The sequence below is a fragment of the Ischnura elegans genome, chromosome 2, assembly GCF_921293095.1.
Source record: "Ischnura elegans chromosome 2, ioIscEleg1.1, whole genome shotgun sequence".
NCBI classification, from domain to species: Eukaryota; Metazoa; Arthropoda; class Insecta; order Odonata; family Coenagrionidae; genus Ischnura; species Ischnura elegans.
In genome coordinates this window covers 135,625,106-135,625,978 of record NC_060247.1, presented here as the reverse complement: position 1 = coordinate 135,625,978, position 873 = coordinate 135,625,106, and the positions used below count along the sequence as shown (strand labels likewise).

The 873-nt window shown below is 37.6% G+C and overlaps 1 non-coding gene across 1 annotated transcript; it reads right to left on the bottom strand.

Annotated features, from left to right (window-relative positions):
• Positions 1-383: 383 nt before the first annotated feature.
• Trnag-ucc lies at positions 384-455 on the bottom strand. The gene has a single exon. It is a non-coding gene; the product is annotated as a tRNA-Gly (tRNA).
• Between the last annotated feature and the right edge of the window lie 418 nt (positions 456-873).

The following is an 873-nucleotide window of genomic DNA, read 5'->3' as shown; positions in this document are numbered from 1 at the left end:
AAATAAATTAAACCGATTTTGGCGTGATGTACTCGAAGTTCGACGCATTATAATAAAATGTAATTACAATTTTTCCATACTTTTTTAATGCGCATATCTACATATTACCCTACAAAACACCTACAGTGGTGTTTGGCATGCTCTGTGAATGGATGAAGGCTAATCGAAACAAGACCTCATCAAGTATTGTACCAGATGATGGATTCGTAGGCCGTAACACGTCGTACGCATTAAAGTAATTGTAAAAAAGTGCAATTACAATTTATTTTGATGCGTATTTTCACAATAATGGCAATTTCAGCAATAACTATTAATAATAAGCTCATTTATATTAATATACAATAAGCTCAGTACTACTAACTTAACAGAGAATGAAAAAAAAGTGCGTCGGCCGGGAATCGAACCCGGATCAACTGCTTGGAAGGCAACTATGCTGACCATTACACCACCGACGCCTCGGAGTGAATAAATCACATGGTATCTTTCATATTCCCCATTCACTTCACCTGCCGTTACATTCACATTGCATACATCATCAATTAGTCAACAAGACGCAGCATAGGATTTTGGGAAGTTCTATACCTCGTGAGGTTTAAAAAATGTTACACGATACTCGGCTGAAAATTAATGGATTCTAGTCATTTTATTCATTCACAATGTTTATTTCTCAACTCCGGTTCAAGAAAATACTCCCTCCCAGAATTAACTCAGGTCTTGATGCTGACCTTGACAGTGGATATGTTACTACAGCAATCAGCAGCAATAAGTGGACCGGTGATTTTGTGTGAAGTGACCGGACCAATTAGTTAGGCTAATGGGGAAGAGACATGGAATAACATTGGCAAATCTAGGTATCGAACGAATAGCCATTCT